The sequence below is a fragment of the Bombina bombina genome, chromosome 1, assembly GCF_027579735.1.
Source record: "Bombina bombina isolate aBomBom1 chromosome 1, aBomBom1.pri, whole genome shotgun sequence".
Lineage (NCBI taxonomy): Eukaryota > Metazoa > Chordata > Amphibia > Anura > Bombinatoridae > Bombina > Bombina bombina.
This window is the reverse complement of record NC_069499.1, coordinates 392544632-392567725: the sequence shown is the minus strand read 5'-3', so window position 1 is coordinate 392567725 and position 23094 is coordinate 392544632. Positions and strand designations below refer to the sequence as shown.

Sequence of the window (23094 nt, the reverse complement as noted above, 5' to 3'; positions counted from 1 at the left end):
ATAGCTGTGTATTTAACCCCTGCAAACGGATGGTTAAAGTCTACTCCAGAACAGCAATGTACTACTGGAAACTAGTTGGTGAGTCAATAACAAGAGACAAATGTGTGGTCACTAATCACAAGAACAGCAGAACATTATGACCATATTATTTTCAGCAAATGATACCAAGAGAACACAGTAAATCTGAGTATAGAAGTACATTTAAAAGTGTCTTAAAATTACACATTATATCTGAATCATGAAAGTTCAATTTAGACTTCCCTATCCCTTTAATTATACAAAGTGTAATGTTTTTTCATAATCCATTTTGCTCTAAAAACTCTTTTTTTTACAGCCCCAAGAGAAGCTGAAGTGGATCCTACAAGGTCCAGTCCGAAACTTGCAACATTCTACATAATGATTGTTTTGTCATTTCTAGGCCCAGTGTTCTCCACATCACAGAAAATCTTGCCAGCCTGGTACCATTATGAAGTAGCTGAGCGGGGGCAGTTTAATACTTTGTAATATTAAAATCTTTTCTTCTATTTAAAGAGCAAATTAAATACATAATTTACCAAAAATGTATTTAATGATAATTTGTGCAATAAACATTTAAAATGTTTAATATCTGCTAATTTTACCTGAATACTGCAACATTTTAGCGGGGTGCTGCACACATTAAAAGGGACCTAGGGAGACCACCGATGCCAATATATCATTGCTCTTGGATATCTCTCTTTAATTGGCAACAGCAAAGATGAGGAGATGAACAATACTAAGGTTATTTTTCAAAGGATATGTCCCTGAACTGCAAAGCAATGCTTTTAAAAACTTTTTTTTTTTAGTGTGTTGAGATCTTTTGTAATGCAGCCCTGAACTGCCATTATATGTGCTAAGCATACATAAGAAATGAAGATTAAAAACAGTCATTACGCTGTAATTCTATAAGCAGGCTATTGAGTGTATGTTGTGAACTTGTACAAAACAGAACACACATAGAAATAGACGATTTGTATTCTAGTCACCTACGTTGTCAGTGCAGAAATGACCATACATAATAATGTGTGCATAGTGCTCTGTCATGCAGAGAATGTCACTGAATATAGACTGAGGTTAAAGATAGGATTTCTTTCTATTATTATTATTTATTTATTTTTAAATTGATTAAGGGCTAGAAACGCCAATAATATTTGAATGGGAATACCTTACATAATACATTTTTTTGCATTTTTGGTACGGTCATTCTGTTTTTTTCACTGTATTGTTGGAGCTTATGCACACAGCCCTTGTGACATGACCAGAAATACTGAAAGAAAGGTGCTGAATTAATTAGGTGAAATGGGACATAAAAAGTTAAACAGTTTGCTGGAAGCAGAAAGCTGCAGCCTGCACGTATTATACACACCCAGGGCAGATCTTGGGCCTATAAAGCTGCCACTTTGCAATATTGCACTGCACACTTGCATGCCACATTGTCAATCAAGCTCATGAGCAGAGTATACTTACCAATCAGTGGTAAAAATAAAGAAAATTTTAGGGAGAGTCTAATCAAAATTAAATGTTCATAATTCAGATAGGGCATGTAATTTTATACAACTTTCCCATTTACTTTTATCATCAAATTTGCTTTGTTCTCTTGGTATTTTTAGTTGAAAGATAAACCTAGGTAGGCTCATATGCTCATTTCTAAGCCCAGAAGGCCGTCTCTTATCTGAATCCATTTGACAGTTTTTCACAGCTAGAGGGCATAACTTCATGTGTGCCATATAGATAACATTGTGCTCACACCCGTGGAGTTACTTATGAGAGGGCACTGATAGGCTAAAATGCAAGTCTGTCAAAATAACTGAAATAAGGGGGCAGTCTGCAGAGGTTTAGATACAGTACAAATTAATCACAGAGATAAATAGTATATTAATATAACCGTGTTGGTTATGCAAAACTGGGTAATAAAGGTATTATCTATTTTTTTTAAACAATAAAAATTCTGGAATAGACAGTCCCTTTAATGAGAAATGAAATTGGCCTTTTGCTAGGCTAAAAAAAAAAATCTTAAAAGGGATATGAAACCCACTTTTGGTATTCTTTTGTTGAAAACTAATCCTAGGTAGGCTCATATGATAATTTCTAAGCCCTTGAAGGCCACCTCTTATCCCAGTGCATTTTGACAGGTTTTTTTTACAGTTAGACTGCTCTAGTTCCTGTGTGCCATATAGATAACATTGTGCTTACTCCTGTGGAGTTATTTAGGAGTCAACACTGATTGGCTAATATGTCAAAAGAACCAAATTAAGGGGCAGTCTGCAGATTCTTAGATACAAGGTAATCACATAGGTAAAACGTGTATTAATATAACAGTGTTGGTTATGCAAAACTGAGGAACAATAAACATCCTGGAGTAGACTGTCTCTTCAATCCAATTTTTGCTACACTCAACTCTACAGACAAGTAAACTGTAGGTCTCAATGCTTTGAGCATCATGATCCACCATTCTCATTGATGTATCAGGGTGTCAGGCAGCAGTGGACACTCTACAGAGAGCTGCAGGAATGTGCCTAATATGAAGTCTATGGCACAGTCGATATATAAATGTTTGGTTCAATAGACTGCTAAAGAGTTCAAGAAAAAACCTTTAGCCATGGGGCAGCTGGATGAGGCTTCAAGACGGAGATTCTAAATGTAGATATCACTGATTAAAGTGAATGTAAATTTTTATGCTAAAGTGCCCGGTTTTTAAAAATTCGATTAAAAACAGGGGCACTTTAATTTATCAAAATTTACATTTCACTCGTATTGTGAAAAAAAAAAAAAACTTACCTTTTAAATTCGACAGCCGCTCCAGCTTCCCCCGGTTGTCGCAAAGCCATTTCTGACGTCAGAAATGATGGATTGGTCATCCTCCAATCACGGCTTCCCCCCTGGGGGAATCAGTGTCTGATTCGAAGCTGTGATTGGAGGAAGCCGGATTCCTCATTTTAGACCCAGGAAGAGGCTTTGCGACGGGCAGAGCTGGAGCAGCTGTCAAGATTAAAAGGTAAGTTTTTTTTCCCAACACGAGTGAAATGTAAATTTTGATGAATTAAAGTGCCCCTGTCTTTAATCAAATTTTTTTAAAAATGGGCACTTTAGCATCACAATTTACATTCACTTTAATGAGATTTCATAACCATAAATATACATTGTATTATTGTTTGCTGAGACCAATAAGAGACAGATGTATAGAAGGGTTAGCCTTAAGAAGCCTGCAGGGCACAGTGTGTTCTGAGCGAACAAATAAACAGTTTTCAAAGTTAAATTACATTTAAATGGGGTAAAATAAATATTGCAATACATACATATATAATATATATTTTAGTAACACTGTTGCAATCTTGTATTACATCAAATACCTGTTTACAAAAATAAAATCATGGTGAATGCAGGCTGTAAGAAGAAAATAGAGGAGGGGTCTTAAACGCTATTTTGCTGTGAGGTGATGTTTCCACCTCTTAGCCAATAGCTGTGTGGGCCAGCTGGTGCCAAGCTGGATAGCTAGCAAGCTATTGGCTAAGAGGTGGTAGCGTCAACACAGCAAAATAACGTTTTGCCGTGGGCTGCCTGAGGCGCTCAGCACGGTGAATGCTTAAGACAAATAAAGGAACTTCTTTCAGCATGAAGAATTTTTCACAAATGCTAGGATTTACCATCACTTTAAAGGGACATTAAACACTAAATATATTTCATGCACCTGATTCTAATCATCTCAGCTGCCCTTATGGAACCTAGGCTACACTGCTGGTAACTGAAGGAGTAGCATTGAAAGCATTGAAAGCTAGATTTCAACATGGCTGCACCCATTACTAGAGAGAGGTTGTGAATAACCGCAGCACTGTGATTATAAAATACATTTAGTGTTTAATGTCCGTTTATATCTCATTATTCATTTTTGTAAATAAATAGAAATAACAACTTATCTGGAAGTACAGAGGCAATGAAAGTACTTTGGCAGCACAGGCACCAAAAGCAAAGAAAGTCTGGGTGACTGACAGGAAAACACAAGGCTCTAGCACACAGGGAAGTGGCAATTTGCTTTGTAAAGAAAATAAGATGGCACTTATCATTTCCAAACAATTACATTAATGCTGTGTCCTCTATTTCACAATAACGTGGACATTAGAGAAATGCAAATAATCTGACTTAATAAAACATACAGCTTCTCTTGGTTCCTTATAGAGGCCCTTGCTTTGGGATGGTATAAAACCTGCATGGATGATTATTTTTACAGTAACAAACATCTACATTTTATTATCACATTATGTATCTAAAAACAAACTGTGTCTAATTCCAGCAGCTCACAGAATAACACTAGTAAGAAATCCTTTTTAGTTCTATATTTAGGTTGTTGTTTATGTTTGTAAAAACACATCTGACAACACGACAGCACTGGAGAGGATCCCTTTAGCACTTGAACCTGTCTCCAGAATGATTGATTAATGCTGTCAGCAACTAGTTGATGCCATTGGGCAGATATTACCAATCCCAAGGATCCAGACAGGTCATTAAAAGTTTTTTTGAGCAAATAAAGTAGAGAATAATGTATTAGCATCACACTTTCTAAACATAAGTCACGCACAAATAATAGCAGCCTGTAACGGCTTGTAAATAAAGTGCAGTGCTGCTACCACGTATGTAACGCTTTACATTTTCAGAAGGGTAATTATTTTTAATGGTGGAGTGACAAATTGAAATACAAAATAAAAACACAAGGCTAAAGTGTTTCATATGGAGAAATTGAGAGAACCTCTTGATCTTTTTAAAGAGGTAATTCTGAAAAGTACTACCTAATGAGCTAAGCAATCATCTTTTTATATATATATATATATATATATATATATATATATATATATATATATATAATAGAAGGATTATGGAACTAGCGCTAAAGGTCCCAAAAATAGTTTTAGTGTAATTAGATGATATAGTGTAGGTTTATTTAACCACAACAAAATATTTTACTTTATTTTATTTGTTGTATAAAAAAAAGGGAAAATTTAAATCTTGTTTAGGTATGTTGGGCTCAGTTTACACTGACTGCAGTCATTTCTTTGAAAGCAGTACTATTGTGCCGAGTCCTATTGCTAAAAACAATGTTTTATTAGTATGCTTGGTTAAAAACACAAAAAAAAAAAACACAGGAAAAAAAAGAGGTTTGCACAAATGGACCTTTAAAAATTATAACATACATGAAACAGAGTAATAGGGTGTTTGTTCTAGGTCTGGCTATACTGTCTGAAACTAACTCATTGAAAGTATGTAGCAGACAGATGCCAGAACAAATATATTGACAGAGTAATGATTATTAAATATATAATAAAAATAGGGAGTAAAAATTCATATACGGATCAAAAAAAGGGGAATAAAATTCATGAGATGTAAAAAATGTAGGTGTTTATAAAGGGATAATTGATTGTATAGTAGTCACTGAAATGTTAAAAATACTGACGATTTTGGCTATAAGTAGTGCGCACTACAAAGTTAATAAAATGATTGTGAAAAATAATCGTAAAAAATAGAGTATTGTAAATAATTAATAAAACAATCTGTGGAGCGCCTACATATTATATAAGACTTATCTCCAAACAATAGTCCAATCGTTGGTGTATAGTTAGAGCTCAAAGGGTCTGTACATCCGTTAGCGGTTTCGGCGAAACCGGAAATGGATCCTTGGTGAGAACCGGAAGTGACGTCACTGTGTTCTCGCAAGCTTACGCGTTTTGTGGGTCCTATGCCCACTTCATCAGAGTTAGAATCCACTCCCATCCTTGCCTGCTATTTATCTTAGCAAACCGGAAATTGCTCCATATTTGTTATTGTAAAGTGTATTAATTTAAAACATGATTATTTAATTCTTAATCAGTTTTTTCCCCCTAAAGGCTCAATTTGTCAGTTTTATGGCTGTAGGGTGCTTACTTGGACAGATTACTTTTTTGTATTTTTTGGGTGTTTTCATGTTCCTTCATGTTACCGGAGTATTCTAATAAACTTTTTATTCAGAACTACCTTGTTTATCTGTATTATTTATGTGCTGCTAATACAAAAATAAATAAATTCATATACAACTTCATAATTACATAAAATGGTATAAAAATTATATATATAGTATATGTAATAAATATAAAAGAATATTTATAAAATTCATACATATAATTGTTTAAAAACTAAAAACTGAAAAGTACATTTGTATATACAAGATAAAACAATAGGGATTTAATGTGTATCAAAAAATATGAAGTGTTTTTAAATACTGTATATAATATAATGAATATAGTAGATACAATTGGTATAAAAGGGAGGGTGAGATTGTACTGGTGTATGTTTTATGTGCATACTATCACTTTCTGTTGTTGTCAAGTATGTTTTTTTGTGTATTTACTGGGTTTAGTTATAAAAAGGCTGCCAGATCTATATCTCTGTTCAAGCCGTATGGTTCCCTAGTGTTTAGATAGTGGATCCAGTATGTCTCCCTTTTTCTTAATTGTAGAAATCTATCTTTACCCCATAGTTTGGGTATTTGTTCGATTGCCTTAATTGTAAATTCATTTGGGTTTTTTTTGTGGAGTTCCTCAAAATGTCTGCTCAGATCATATTCGGATGTTTCTCCCTCTATATTTTTCACATGTTCCAGGAGTCTGGTCTTGATGACCCTCTTGGTCCTACCAATGTAGATTTTCTTACACGTACATTCTATACTGTAGACCACGTACTCCGACTTACAGTTCATATAGGACTGAATTGGAATTTGTTTGGTGTCATTGTTGACAATCCATTTATTTTCTAGTTTGTTATCACTTGTTCTTTTGCAGCATTTGCAGTTTTTTCTTCCACACTTATAGAATCCTTTAACCAAATGGTGACTCCCTTCTATCTTTTTGGGTTTATTGGTTTTTAGCTTGGTTGGAGCTAAGATATTCTTGAGGTTTAGATTTTTTTTGTACGTAACTAGTGGTCTCTGTGGTAAATTTGTCCCAAGAATCAGGTCTTTTTTAGGATGTGCCAATGTTCATTCAAGATATTTTCAATCTGTTTGGATCCATGGTTATACGTCGTGATAAATCTTGGTGTCTCATCTGTTTTTTTGGGTTGTGAATCCTTACTTTTTCTATTATTTTTAGGTTGGATTAAGGAGTTTCTTTCCATGGTCTTTACTTTATTGTATGCTTACGATATATCTTCTTCTTTATATCCTTTTTCTCTGAATTTTTCTTTTAGGATTGTTGATGCTGCTCAAAGTCTTCAATTTCGATACAGTTTCTTTTGATCCTTTGGAATTGTCCAAAAGGAATATTCTTTATCCATTTTGGATGATGGCCGCTCTCTGAATGTAGGTATCCATTTGTGTCTGTTTCTTTGGTGAACAGTTTTGTACTTATCTTCCCTTCTTTGTTGAAGATGGTGATATCTAGAAAATGGATTTGTTTTTTGTCCCATTCCTTAGTAAATTTCAAATTAAACTCATTGTGATTGAGCATTCCAACAAATTCATTAAATGTGTCCTGATCTCCTTTCCAGATTATAAGGACATCATCAATGAATCTGAACCAATGAATGATATTTTCAGAAAAACGGTTCTGTTTCCAAATATTAAAATCTTCAAACATGCCCATACACAAGTTGGCAAAGTTTGGTTTTTGTTCCCATTGCTGTTCCAGTTTTTTTAATATATATCTTTGTGACGAATCACGCCTTCTCAGCATCACAATAGAGGGGTGTGGGCATGAAGGGGTTAATGGCACACAGCTCTTGTTCCCTTATCCTTGCAACTCTGCAAAAGGACCTTTAAGAGAGAACCACATTAACCAAATCTGACCCACACTGCTCTAATAATTTCCCTGCTGCCACCACCAAAACTTTTAAATTAAAGGGGAGTTCTGGGGAACCCCTAAAAACTCACACTATTTATTACTTAGGTAACGTGCCTTTAACCTTGTCTCAACAGGAGTGTGATTTCAGATATCAGAGCCCAAAGACAGAATTAGATTTTCTATGTGTTTAATAACAAAAATATCAACACAGGTTACACAGTGCAAAATTACACAGATATTCAAAACAAACATACAAATGCAAAGTTACAGTTCTTTAAAAACAAAATTGGACCTGAAAATAAGTACACAATACCTTACTTAATATCAAATTCCTTTAGGTATGTGGAGAGCTGCCATCTGATGTTAGTCTCTTGGTCCCAAGGCAGTTCTGACTAAAAAAGTCCTGCTGTTGCAAACCTAAACTTAGCTTTCCTTTGTCTTCTCAAAGACAACGCCCTGGCCATGATTTACAACGACTTCAGCCAATGCAAAACAAGTCTTAGCCCCTACTATCAGTCTCCAAGGGGAGGAGCGTACTGCATTCCTACACACAGTTATATTACATCACTATTCTAAGGAGGGGGAAGGGGCTCAGCCCACAGCTTCTCTGAATACAAATTCCACACACACAGAGCAGCAGTTCACTTCCAGGCTGAGACAATACCACCTCTGCTGAGTAGCCAATCCAGGTATCAACTACTCCACATGATTGTATCATGACACCTCCCCTTTTAAAATGGTGGAATGAGGAATCAGCCACAGGCTGATCACTCTTCCATCTATACCACTGGCTCTCCTTGTCGAGAGAGACCATCAGCATTCCCATGTAAACTGCCTTTCTTGTGCTGCACAGTGAAATTATACTGTTGCAATATTAAACTCCATCTGAGCAGCTTGCTGTTGTTTCCTGCAACCCTATCTAGCCAATGTAGAGGGTTATGATCGGTTATAACAGTGAAGTCCCAGCCATATAAATACGGCTGTAATTTTTGCAATGCCCATACCATGGCTAAGCATTCCTTTTCTACCACTGCATATGCAGCTTCTCTGGGTAACAGCTTCCTGCTTAGGTACAGTATGGGATGTTCTTCCCCTTTTGCATTAACCTGGCTGAGCACAGCCCCCAACCCATAGCTAGAGGCATCGGTTTGTACTACAAACCTCCTACTAAAATCAGGAGCTTGAAGCACAGGAGAATTGGCTAAGGCCTCCTTCAGTTTGATAAAAGCCTCCTCGCATGGCTGGGTCCAGTCTATGGATTTGGGAAGCCTTTTCTTAGTTAAATCTGTGAGGGGTTTGGCAATTGCACTATACACTGGTACAAATTTACGGTAGTACCCTGCAGTCCCCAAAAATGACATAACTTGCTTTTTAGTCGTAGGTGTGGGCCAGGCAGTGATGGCCTCTACCTTGTCTGGCTCAGGGCGTAGGGTTCCCCCTCCTACCCTATGCCCCAAATACTGAACTTCTGTCATGCCTATCTGACATTTCTCTGGTTTAATGGTGAGCCCTGCTCTGGCTATGCGGTCCAGAACCTGATCTAGATGTACCAAATGTTCCTCCCAGGTCTTGCTGAACACTGCAATGTCATCTAAGTAGGCCACAGCAAACTCCCCTTGGCCTTCCAACAGTTGGTTAACTAGCCTTTGGAAAGTGGCAGGGGCATTTTTCATGCCAAATGGCATCACACAAAACTCATATAACCCAAATGGGGTAATAAAGGCGGACCTCTCCTGGGCCTCTGCAGTCATAGGGATCTGCCAATACCCTCGGCTCAAATCCATAATGGTTAGGTACTGGGCACTCGATAGCTGATCTAGTAACTCATCTATCCTTGGCATGGGGTAGGCATTGAATGTGGTTACTGCATTTAGTCTCCTATAATCCACACAGAAACGGGTGGATTTATCTTTCTTGGGTACTAACACCACAGGGGAAGCCCAAGGGCTCTTGGACTTAGTAATCACGCTCAGCTTTAGCATGTCTTCTATCTCCCTCTGAATATGGGCCCGGACCTCAGGGGACACCCGGTATGCAACCTGTCTTAGTGGGACCTGGTTCCCTGTGTCCACATGGTGTATAGCTAAGGTTGTTCGCCCTGGCCTACCTGTGAAAATATGTTCATAAGTAGTAAGAGCCTGCTCTAATTGTTCCCTCTGTTTAGCAGAGAGTTGGGGATCGACTGCTGCAGTTTGCAAAGAACCCTGCCCCTTTGCTTCACTGACCAAATCTACTAGGGGGTCGCTCACAAGCCCTTCCTCTGGTAAGCTACACACACTCAGTACCTGGGTCTCTGGGTCATAGTAGGTTTTTAACATATTAATGTGATACCGTCTCTGTCGTTTCCCTGTCTCGTCTAGGGCCGCCACATAAGTAGTAGGGTCCAGTCTTTGTAGAATAGGGAATGGACCCTCCCAGGCAGCCTGTAATTTATTTTGCCTAGTGGGGGTCAGAACATTCACCTTCTGACCTACCTCGTAAATACGGTCCCTAGCATTACGGTCATACCAGTATTTCTGCTTAGTTTGGGCAGCCTTTAGATTATCCTGCACCAGCCCAGTCAGGGTCTGCATTCTGTCCCTGAACTTTAAGACATACTCTACAACTGAAGTCTCTGGTATGCATAGTTTTCCTTCCCATTCCTCTCTGACTAAATCTAATGGCCCCCTCACTCTGCGTCCGTACAATAATTCAAATGTCGAGAAGCCTGTGGACTCCTGGGGTACCTCCCTATAAGCAAATAGCAGATGGGGTAGGTACTTTTCCCAATCCCTGCCCTGGGATTCTACAAAGGTCTTAAGCATTTGCTTAAGGGTCCCATTAAATCTCTCACACAGCCCATTGGTTTGGGGATGGTAGGGGCTGGCAACCAGATGTTGCACATTAACCTTTTTACAGAGGCTTTGCATCAAATTGGACATAAACTGGGTACCTTGATCGGTAAGCATCTCCTTGGGAAAACCTACCGTGCAGAATATACTTAGCAGGGCATCAGCAACTTTGTCTGCCCGGATGGAGGATAACGCAACTGCCGCTGGGTATCTAGTGGCATAATCCACAAGGGTAAGTATAAATTGTTTACCTGTAGCACTTGGTACCGCCAAGGGTCCTACTATATCCACTGCCACTCGATCAAATGTTTCTGATATAATGGGTAGGGGCCTTAGGGGTACACGTGTAACATCCCCTGATTTACCAACCCTTTGACAGACTAGACAGGACCGACAATGGTTTGCAACAGCTGTACCCATACCAGGCCAGTAGAAATTGTAAGCTAACCTAGCTTTTGTTTTACCCACCCCCAGGTGTCCTGCCAGGGGGGTCTCATGGGCCAGTCGAAGCAGCTCCATTCTGAATTGTTCAGGAACTTCTAGCTGTCTTTCTGTCTCCCAGGGCCTCTGGGGGTCTCTAGCACAGGCTTCCCTATACAAAATCCCTCTATCCCAGTATACCCTTTGCCCATCCGTGTCAGCAGCTGGTTGCTCTGCAAGCTGTCTCATCCCTTCCAGGGAGGGGTCAGAGTGCAGAGCAGTCAGGTACATTTTGCTTCCCCCCTCCTGCTCTGTCTCATGGGAAATCAAGGATTCCTGGGACAGAGCTGTGGGGGGAACAGGGGTTGAAGGGGAGCCTTGCAGATTAGTGAACTCATGTTCTGCTGGGTAAGGGGCTAACTTATTTTCCCTTTCGGACACTCTAGCCGCCTGCAGACATGTAACCATGGCTATAGTGGCTCTTTCTTCCCTCTCCCCACCCAGGGTACAGGAGACACCAGCGGCAATCGAAGGGCCCCCCTCCCCTTCCACCCCACTCCTGGGTTCAGAAGCAGCACAGGAGTAGGGTGCAGGAGACCTAGGGTCCTCCCCCCCAGTTGCGGCCCGGGCAAGGGGCACCCCATGCTCCTTTTCCAGCCGGCTTGTACTTAACATTGGTATTACACAAGCATCACAATCATGTTTAGCATTATGCATAGTGACATTTTGGGAATACAGTTCTGGTTTGTTCGCCATGAGGAACTTGTCCACTCCTGGCATTCTTACCCAGTCCTCATGCCCCCCATGGTCCCCACAAACTTTAAACAGTACCTCAGGGTGGGGTGAGCTCTCGATCCCTCCTGGTTCACCGGTGTTCTCCTCTGGGGCATAATGATACAGCATCCGACCCAAATCATTCCCCAGCAAAACATTAACAGGGATTTCCTCGGAGACCCCCACCTCCCGCAAACCTTTGCTCACACCCCAATCCAGGTAAACACGTGCCATTGGCACTGCAGGGTATACCCCACCAATTCCTTTGATTGCCATGGTTTTCCCAGGGATAATATCCTCTGCCTGCACAAGCTCAGGGCGCACCAAGGTACAGGCAGCCCCAGTATCCCGAAGTCCCATGGTCACCCGTTCACCCACAGTGACACTTTGCAGGTTATCTTTACTCTCCTCTGGCCCACCCACAAACAAAACTGATGCTGGTCCCCCAGCCAAATGCCCACCCTCAGGCTTCTTCTTCTCTGGGCAGGTGAAACTCAGATGCCCCATCTGGTTGCAAGTGAAACACCGGCGGGTATCCCCCTGTCCCGGTGTGGCCCCTGCCCCTCTGGCTGTAGGGTGTAGATGAGATGGTCTCTCTGCTACCTTGTTTGCTCTTTTCCACTTAGGGGACATGGCTTGCATAGCTTCCGGCCTGGCTGCAGGTGCTCTGTTGTTGGCGTAATCATTAGCCAGATCTGCAGCCTCTGCCACGGTTTTAGGTTTTCTGTCCAGAATCCATTCTCTGGCATCAGGACTTCGGGTTTGCATGAACTGCTCCAAGATCATCAAATCCTCCAAAGCCTCATGAGTGAGGACTTTTAGGCCCCCAGTCCATTGCTTAAAAGCAGACCTTAGCTGTGCAACATATTCTGTGCAGCTGTCATCTGCACTTTGGTGAAGACTCCGAAATTTTTTCCTGTAGAATTCCGGAGTGAGGTTAAAACTTTTTAATAAGGCTGTTTTTATGGCCTCATAGTCCTGGTCATCCTCCCCTGGAATGGAAGCAAATACATCCAGTGCTTTACCCTTCAGGCGAGGAGCTAAATAGCGAACCCATTGCTCTGGGGGCAGCTGATACTGCTTGCATACCTTCTCAAAGCCCCTCAGAAAAACATCCAAGTCAGTGTCTCTTTCCAACATTGGAAAATACTCCAGACGGGGCCTCTCTGTTGCGGTTTCCCCGCGTTCACTGGTTTGGGGAGACAGGCTGGTTCTATTCCTCTGCATATCCAGCTCATGTCTCCGTTGAGCATCCTTTTCCTCCCTCTCTCTTTCTTTCTCTCTCTCTCAGCTGCTTCTTGAAACTTGAGGATCAATTCCATTCTCAGTTTAGGATCAGCATCCCCCAAGTACCTGAGTGCTGTTTGTAGCTCAGACTCCTTTTCACTCACAGGGGTAACAGCAGTAGGTATCATCTCCTGGGTTACCAGTTCCACAGTAACCCTTTCTGTGCCTGTTTCCTGCTCTGCTGGAAGGCCACCTGAATGCTGCAGTTCCTGGACCAACTGATCCTTTGTTTTGCCAAAAGTTGCAATGGCTCTCCCCTGACAAATTAGCTCCAGGGATTCTTTCGGCATCTTTCTATATTCTTCCATAATGAGAGTAGCAACAAACAAACAAGAGGAAGGGAAAAAGAAACTGCTTCTTTGCACTGCAATGTATATATATATATATATATATATATATATATATATATATATATATATATATAAATAATTAGGCACTGAGTTCTGTCTTTGGGAAATTGCACAAAAACATGCAATTTCTTTTAGTGCTATCCAAATAGCACCAAAAAACTCTAAATATCCCCACCGCTGCCAGCCAGTTTGTGACGAATCACGCCTTCTCAGTGTCACAATAGAGGGGTGTGGGCATGAAGGGGTTAATGGCACACAGCTCTGGTTCCCTTATCCTTGCAACTCTGCAAAAGGACCTTTAAGAGAGAACCACATTAACCAAATCTGACCCACACTGCTCTAATAATTTCCCTGCTGCCACCACCAAAACTTTTAAATTAAAGGGGAGTTCTGGGGAACCCCTAAAAACTCACACTATTTATTACTTAGGTAACGTGCCTTTAACCTTGTCTCAACAGGAGTGTGATTTCAGATATCAGAGCCCAAAGACAGAATTAGATTTTCTATGTGTTTAATAACAAAAATATCAACACAGGTTACACAGTGCAAAATTACACAGATATTCAAAACAAACATACAAATGCAAAGTTACAGTTCTTTAAAAACAAAATTGGACCTGAAAATAATTATACAATACCTTACTTATTATCAAATTCCTTTAGGTATGTGGAGAGCTGCCATCTGATGTTAGTCTCTTGGTCCCAAGGCAGTTCTGACTAAAAAAGTCCTGCTGTTGCAAACCTAAACTTAGCTTTCCTTTGTCTTGTCAAAGACAACGCCCTGGCCATGATTTACAACGACTTCAGCCAATGCAAAACAAGTCTTAGCCCCTACTATCATTCTCCAAGGGGAGGAGCGTACTGCATTCCTACACACAGTTATATTACATCACTATTCTAAGGAGGGGGGAGGGGCTCAGCCCACAGCTTCTCTGAATACAAATTCCACACACACAGAGCAGCAGTTCACTTCCAGGCTGAGACAATACCACCTCTGCTGAGTAGCCAATCCAGGTATCAACTACTCCACATGATTGTATCATGACAATCTTTTCTTCAAATGTAAAATAATTTCTAGAAAGGATAAATTCAATAGAATCACATATAAATTGTATTTGGTTTTTGTTAAATCATTCTTTAATGCATATACAATTGCTTCTATACCTTTGATGTGAGGGATGGAAGTGTATAAGGCCGACACATCTAATGTAGCGAATGCATATTCTGCATCCCATTTTATTTCTTCTAATTTGGTCAACAGGTGTGAAGTGTCCCTTATGTGTGATCTGAGTGTCGGTACTAATGGGTGAAGAAAATGGTCGACATATTGTGATATATTGTTTGTAAGACTTCTGATGCCAGATATGATTGGTCTACCCGGTGGATTAATCTTGTCCTTGTGTATTTTGGGTAGATGGTAAAATGTAGATGTTTTGGGATTTTCAATTTTCAAGAATTTGTATTCCCCTTCTGTCAGTATTTTCCTTTTCATAGCGGTGTTTAAATGATGATGATATTCTTGTAAGAAATTTTCTGTTGGATCTTGTTCCATTATCTCGTAAGTGTCTGTGTCTGAAAGAAGATGTAGTGCTTCTCCTATGTATATTTGTCTGTCTTGGATGACTATTGATCCTCCTTTATCCGCCTCTCTGAAGACGATTGTGTTGTCCTTGCTGAGCGTTTTTAAAGCCTCCTTCTCTTTAATGCTGAGATTATTTTTCTTAATGTGATAATGATTTGGATAAACTCTGCGAATCTTAAGTACTAAGTCTTCGAATATGTTTATGAACTTCCCTTTCGAGTAGGTAGGGTAAAATATGGACTTTGGTTTAAATGTACTGTGTTCTATTTCCAAATCCACTGTCTGGTCTGTTATATTCTCTAAATCCATTACATTTTTTAGTGCTTCCCTGTCGCTTTGAGTTAGCGTTATTTCATTTCCAGTTATATTGTTGCTGGTTTCATTTGCTTCTCCTGGCTTTTTCTTAATTTTTTGTTGTTCCTTGATGTAGTGTCTTTTCAAAGACAATTTGTTGGTGTCAATAAATAAGGTGAATGGATTCAGTCCTTTTGTTGGAGCATATGAGAGGCCTTTCTTTAGGACTTCCTCTTCTATTTTTTTGAGTGGTCTTTTCAAAAGATTAAATAATTCTGTTTTTTGTTGTAGTTGAGGTGTTTGTATTTCTTCTAATCGTGAATTGTTTTTCATTGCCAATTTATTCTTTTTCTTCTGTTGAATTCTTCCTCCTCTGTTTCCTCTTCTACGTAATCGAATCTTCTTTTTTGTGGTCGTGTATTGTTTTGTCCATAATTTTCCGGTATGGATTTGTTTCTGTCTCGCATTTCTAAAAAATATATATATACATAGACACACACACATATATATATACACATACACACACATATATACACACACACACACACACAGTCGTATGCAAAAGTTTAGGCACCCCTGACAATTTCCATGATTTTCTTTTGTAAATAATTGGGTGTTTGGATCAGCAAAAACAGCCCACAGACCACCTCCAAAGACCTACAACATCATCTTGCTGCAGATGGTGTCACTGTGCATCGTTCAACAATTCAGCGTATGGGAGAGTGATGCGGAAGAAGCCTTTTCTGCACACATGCCACAAACAGAGTCGATTGAGGTATGCAAACGCACTTTTGGCCAAGCCAGCTTCATTTTGAAAGAAGGTGCTGTGGACTGATTAAACAAAGATTGAGTTATTTGGTCATAACAAGGGGCGTTATGCATGGCGGCAAAAGAACACAGCGTTCCAAGACAAACACTTGCTAGCCATAGTAAAATTTGGTGGATGTTCCATCATACTGTGGGACTGTGTGGCCAGTGCCGGTACTGGGAATCTTGTTAAAGTTGAGGGTCGCATGGATTCCACTTAATATCAGCAGATACTTGAGAATAATGTTGAGGAATCAGTCGCAAAGTTGAAGTTACGCCGGAGCTGGATATTTCAACAAGACAACGACCCAAAACACTCCTCAAAATCTTTTATGCAGAGGAACAAGTACAATGTTCTGGAATGGTTATCCCAGTCCCCAGACCTTAATATCATTGAAAATCTGTGGGGTGATTTGAAGCGGGCTGTCCATGCTTGGCAACCATCAAACCTAACTGAACTGGAGATGTTTTGCAAGGAGGAATGGTCCAAAATACCTTCATCCAGAATCCAGACACTCATTACAGGCTATAGGAAGCGTCTAGAGGCTGTTATTTCTGCTAAAGGAGGCTCTACTAAATATTTATGCAATATTTCTGTTGGGGTGCCCAAATGTATGCACCTGTCTAATATCATTTTGATGCATATTGCACATTTTCTGTTAATCCAATGAACCTCATTTCATTACTGAAATATTACTGTGTCCTTCAGTTATTTGATAGATCAAAATGAAATTGCTGATCCAAACACCCAACACACACACATACACAGTCACACACATATATTTATTTATACACACACATATATATTTATATACACACACACACATATATTTATTTATTCACACACACATACATACACACATATATATTTATTTATTTATACACACACACATATATATATATACACTGTATATACATACACACATACACATTTATGCACACAAACACATATTCATTTTTTTATTTTACCTTTCTGCAGACGTGCATATAACTAATGAGATCAAGTAACACATCATACTGCTATTAAGTTCACAAGACAGAAGTGCCAAGGTGATATTTAGAGAAAAGGGAGTGCCAGAGACAAAAGAACACATTTCATCTGGTAGAAGTGTATAGAGTTTTGTGGTATCAACAACATTTGATTAATTTGTGTTCCTGTAAAACTCAGATACTTCAAGAGAAGGTATATAAAATTGTGGTGACCTCAGTAGGTATTCAGTCATTACATTGACATAACAATGCCTAGGAAAGTAATGACAATTAGTTAACAACATTCTCTATATGCTCCAGAGCACTAAAGAAACTGTGCTTATGCCCACAGTGAATAAAACAATGTATTTTATCAGTCCATAAAAAGGAATGCAGTTCAACCTTTGAAAGCTACATGGATCTAAAATATCTGGAATGTTTATCCTAATAATATTGAACAAATTAATTTCAGAGCAGAAATTGTAAACATAATGTAGGCCAAAGAAAGAAATCCTTTTGTATACACAATAAAGTCATATATGGCATTAACCCTATCACTGCTGGAACAACTGCAATAGGACACTAGTTAGAAGGATGATAATGCTGACAGAGTGCCCGCAGAGTAACAAGTGTTCCAGCTACAGTTACACTGAGTGTCATAAAACTGCATGCATGACATTGTTTAAATTCACGGTGTGGTTTGTCAGAATTAACACTCTGAGTTAAGATGGTTTTGAAAAATACATCAGTATTTTAAAAAGGAAATAATTTGCCTTTGCAGCCAACAAATTTAGAAGAGGTTGGATTAAACCAGGATTCAATTCATTTTATAAATCTCATCACAACAGTTTGTTTTCAATACAAATGTTTATTGAACATAGGGCTACAACCCAACTTCAGCTGAAGAGGTTTTCTTACCTTCATCACAATATAATTTTATAAAGATAAGTGCCAACAAGACACAGATTTACAGTAATACAATATCATTTAAACCAAAGTTGGTGTGGTCATAATTTTAATAGAAGTCCTATAACATTATCAGCTGCTTCTCAAATCAAATCTCTGCAGCACTTTTCTGAAGGTAAATTGACTAAAAGACGACCTTAGATGTCATTTGAAACTGACACTGGAGGGGTTTGACCAATAAAGCCACTACCCTAATCAGGTTTGCTCTTACTGACGTATAGTAACAATAACATGTTTATTATCTAAATCTATATTACACAAGGACATCTAGGGACAATGTTTTATATAATAGCATATGTAGATATGTACATAGAAAGGAAAATGTGCAATAAAAAATCTCAATGGATAATTTATAAAGATAATAAATAATACCACACAAAAAGTATTTACAATATTATTATATATAAAAACAAAATATAGTAAATACAAACATTAAATAAAGATCTTCTAGACACAAATGGAAAACAAAAGCAGCTACACTACAGCAGTGTCTGGCAAGACTCAAGGCTCCTAATACACTTAATAGGGTCATATCCCTTCCTTACATGTAGTGAGGTGAGCTATTTATGTTATGCCAGCCATAAATACCCAATGGAATAGTTTCTTTAAAAAACCCTCCAATCAAATTCCCTATATTATAAATAACAACAGATTCTTATTAGAACAGATTTATTCAAAATGCAAAATTCTCAATTTTGTTCCAAATGTAAACAAAGTTAAAAAACATCTACATAAAAAGAATCAGATCTCATGAGCATTATGGTTTATGACAAACAGCGAGATAAAAACAAAATAATAACTTAAATTGGTGATCATAAGTGTTGTATAAAAGAACATATAACATTCATTTCATACCTTATATTAGCTTCAAAACAGATCATCTAAAACCGGTCAGAGAAAAGTTGCATCTACCTCCTCAAACAACACTGACTAGTGAGAGCAGTTTGCAAAAGAGGTGACGCCTCCTTATTCTTAAGGTGGACTAATGGCAAATATAGATGTAAATGACTAAACTCCCATAGGATTACTGACATATTCTCATACATATTATAAAAAATATATGCACAAAAAGTAAACATGTAAATTGGCTAAATATTCACTGTATATAACTACTCACCCAAAAAGATCTTGTGCATAAATTTGACTAGAAAAGTCCTAACTGATAATATGATATACAAAAGTCTATAACACAACTAAATATATGTTATATATTTAATGTGGATTTCAGTTATGCGTCCATTATATAGAGTAAGTAACTATATTTCAACGAGTAATACATTACCCAAAAATGTGCATTACAGGTGAACCTACATTAAAATATATACTGAATATAGTAATAATAATGTCCTTCACAAGTGTTGTAAAAATAGAAGTTAAATTACTAAAAGAAAGAACAGTAGAAACAGTTATTAATCGCTTATAAGAAAACAATCTACATTTTGATCAAACTTGCACAAAATGATTAAAACAGACAAAATAATAAAATGCACAGTTCGTTTTTCTGAATAAAAATAATAACTGACCATATCCTTTTGCAGCAAACATGTACAAGAGAAGATTTATTTTTAAAAAAATTCTAATTATTAGTTCTTCATCGATATTAAACTGGCATCGGAATGTAAAGCTGCCAGACTAGCACGTTTTTAGTGTGCGGTATCTTATCCACAAAACACAATTGTACTCACACGGAAGATTCTTCTGATGTTCTGGCAAAACTGAAGACAGAGTCACTTGCTTGATGCAATTCGCTCAGCGCCAACACTCAGTCACTTATACTATACACCAGTCCTGAAAGCCTCCGTGTCACTTATACTATACACCGGTCCTGAAAGCCTCATTGTCACTTATACTATACACCGGTCCTGAAAGCCTCCGTGTCACTTTGAAATGTCCCAGTCTTCCACCACTACTGATAGAAAAAGAGCAATGTGTTTCAGCTGTCTGAACGCAGACTTTATTGTGCTCTACTGATCTCTAGTGGAGAAACTTTATATACAATGCTCTGTTCCACAAGAAATTGTCATAAAACATCCACGTTCCGTTACATATGAACACAGACTCTTCACACAGATTTATAAAACAGCATCATTTCAGTTATCTAAAATGCATTTAAAATGGATAATAATACTTATTAAAAGTTTATATTACCATATCAGTTTTCATCATTGTATACCTAACACAATAAGTATCAAAAGTGCTAATACTAAACTGGAATCCAAAAAAAAAAATAGTTTAATAGATCAAAAATAACTGGGCTCAATCATGTAGAAAGAAGCAATTCTTATCTACTACTAAATTGAATCACTTTGGATTAATGGTTTGTAATTCAAACATCCATCTGAACTCATATACATTGTTACCTTTGTCACATCCTCTTCTATCTAACATTAGTAATGGCCGTGTATTTAAAAAAAAAAAATGCTGCTATTGAGTGTTAGAAAATATTACAGGACTGGGAGATCCAAATTTCTCTTCTTTTGAGTTTTCAATAGATAAGATGTGCTCCCTAATTCTCTCCCTAAATGACCCTTTAGTTTTACAGATATACAGCATTTGTTTGTTTTTTGCTTTCTATTACGAATATTATGATAACTCTATAGTCACAATTTTATTAAAGAGGCAAGTATTTTGCTTTTACTTCCTTTACTGAAATCTGTCCAGCAGTAAACATTAACAAGAGAAGAAAAGAAACAATATAACAACCCATAACCAATGGGGGCTCAGTATCTAACATATAGGGGCCTATTTATCAAACCGTCAACCGCAAATACGCTGGAATTCCCCAGCGTAATTGTGGCAAGCCTGATTCGCCTAATTTATCAAAGGCTACAGACCGGCAAAAGTAGAATTTTGTGACGTAGCATACGATCCGCCGGTCTCAGTCCGACACAGATCGATGCTTACGTCACTACAGATGTTCTGAATGCAAATTCAACACTATCTGACTACTTTTGCTAGTTAACAAATATCTACCAGGTACGCTCGCCACTATTCCGGCCCAGCGTACCTGGTTTTCAATCCGCCGCATGCCATAGGAATCAATGGGAGTCTGAAAGCAGCGAAAGCTGATGTTCGCTACTGCCCGATATCCCATTGATTCCTATGGGAGAATAAAACTTATGTTTACACCTAACACCCTAACATGTACCCCGAGTTTAAACACCCCTAATTTGCCGCCCCGCCACCGCCGCCACCTACATTATACTTATTAACCCCTAATCTAAGGGCCCTATGAAAATAAAAAAGCCCCCCCCCCCCAAAAAAACAAACAAACCCTAACCTACAATAAACTACAAATAGCCCTTTTGCAGGGCATTGCCCCAAAGTAATCAGCTCTTTTACCTGAAATAAAAAATACAAATACCCCCCCAACAGTAAAACCCACCACCCACATAAACAACCCCCCCAAATAAAAACCTAACTAAAAAAATCTAAGATCCCCATTGCCCTGAAAAGGGCATTTGGATGGGCATTGCCCTTAAAAGGGTATTTAGCTCTATTGCAGGCCCAAGTCCTAATCTAAAAATAAAATCCACCCAATAAACCCTTAAAAAAATCCTAACACTCGAAACATACAATTTGACTTCAAAGTAGTACACAAAACTTTCAAATATCTAGGTATAAAACTCTTGACTGACCCACACAACTGGTACAAAGCCAACTACACTCCTTTGAAAAAAGAAGCACAAGATTTAGTGCAACATTGGGCCACTCTTCCTTTGACGGTCTCAGGCAGAATAGGACTTATCAAAATGATCCTATTTCCCAAAATACTATACATCCTACAAATGATTCCCTATGTGTTGCACAAGAGGGATTTAAGGTTTTGGAACTCTTTGATCTTTCGTTTTATCTAGGCCAATAAAAAACACAGAATAAAAAGGCAGAAAATGTTGAGCTCAATTGAGGAGGGAGGTTTGGCAGTACCGAATCTTGAATATTACGCCTAGGCAGCTCAGGTAAAGTATGTACTGGATTGGTTCACGGGGGGGACCACTTTACGATCCCAGACCTAGAGAAACAGGCCATTGAACCACGGGCCCTTAGGGCTCGACCCCATCTAAATGCAGCAAAGGCGGATAAACTCTTGATCCACTACCCCCTCATGCAACAGCCACTCTATGCCTGGAGGAAAATATGTAAAAAGCTTAATATTAAACATGAATTCACAAAATGTTTACCAATACAGGGGAATCCTGCCTTTATTCCTGGTCTTACATCAAAGTCCTTTAGGGAGTGGGGGGGATAGGGGTATTGATTCCATCTCAAAGCTTCTGGAAACTGACGGAAAAACGGTATGCACCTTTGCAAACTTACAACTGCTCCACAATATTCCGCGTACTCACCACTTCGCATACTTGCAAATTAAACATTATATAGCCTCATTGTTTTCGGCGGGAGGGATGCCGGGGGTAGACAGCCCTATTTACTCTTTATCCACCTCCTTCCAACAGGGCAATACTTCCATTTCATCAACCTATAAAGTACTAGGGCGACGAGACAACGACACCCTGTTAAAACAAATCAGTGAGAGGTGGTCAGACACATTGCACAAGGAAGTTTCAATTCCATTAATTCAGCAAAGTATACAAAAGGTCAGGAGAGCATCTCTAGCGTCAGACACCAGGGAAGCACACATTAAGTTGCTCAATCATGCATACATCACACCTAGACTGTATAGAGTTTGGGATCCCAACTCAGAAGGCAAATGCCCAAAATGTGCCGCGCCAAAAGCAGACCTCTTACATATGATCTGGTCCTGCCCAAGGTTGTATAGATAATGGGGTATGCTAGCTTATTGGCTAAACACAGTGTATGACACTCATCTAACCCTCTCGCCCGAGGTTATAGTCTTCCTGGATTTCCAAGACCTGCCCCGAGAAGTTAGGGCACTCTTTCATATTATTGACCTGCTGGCTAGGAAACTTATTTTCAAATATTGGTTGAGTGGTGAACCGCCCGCCCTTGCTCACCTTAAGGGGGAGTTACACCAAC

At 38.8% G+C, this 23094-nt stretch overlaps 1 protein-coding gene across 2 annotated transcripts in view; it reads right to left on the bottom strand.

Annotated features, from left to right (window-relative positions):
* Positions 1-19966, bottom strand: part of LYPD6B (LY6/PLAUR domain containing 6B) — a 253595-nt gene extending 233629 nt beyond the window's left edge. Inside the window, exon 1 of one of the 2 annotated variants that reach the window (XM_053698289.1) lies at positions 19785-19966. The gene's annotated coding sequence lies outside the window, so the exon portion shown is untranslated. Of the gene's footprint in view, positions 1-18954; positions 19026-19784 lie in introns of those variants that run through there. The other variant, XM_053698288.1, reaches the window with a different exon arrangement.
* Positions 19967-23094: the final 3128 nt, after the last annotated feature.